Source organism: Penaeus monodon, chromosome 15 (assembly GCF_015228065.2).
Source record: "Penaeus monodon isolate SGIC_2016 chromosome 15, NSTDA_Pmon_1, whole genome shotgun sequence".
Taxonomy (NCBI): domain Eukaryota; kingdom Metazoa; phylum Arthropoda; class Malacostraca; order Decapoda; family Penaeidae; genus Penaeus; species Penaeus monodon.
Genome location: NC_051400.1, coordinates 29,527,021 through 29,527,333, shown reverse-complemented (window position 1 = coordinate 29,527,333; position 313 = coordinate 29,527,021).

Sequence of the window (313 nt, the reverse complement as noted above, 5' to 3'; positions counted from 1 at the left end):
ATTGAACTTCACAGAAAGTGCTGTCTCATCATGCCATCTTCTTCACCTAGGAGCATAAAAAGTGAAAGTGACAAAGGCAATATACATCCCTAACCCCCCCCCCCCTTAAAAAAAAGAGCTTTCGTAAGTTGCTGTATCTGTTATTTGGTTGAAGGATAATTTCTTCTGGGAATTCTTTGTTCGCATCATCATTGCAGAGTAGAGGCGGTGGCGAGGAAAATCACATAATTTATTTTTTATCCGCGGTGGACTTCTGCGCGTGTGTCTTCGCTGTTAAATCGGCTATGAGTGGAATGGTAGATGCTGTGAAGGT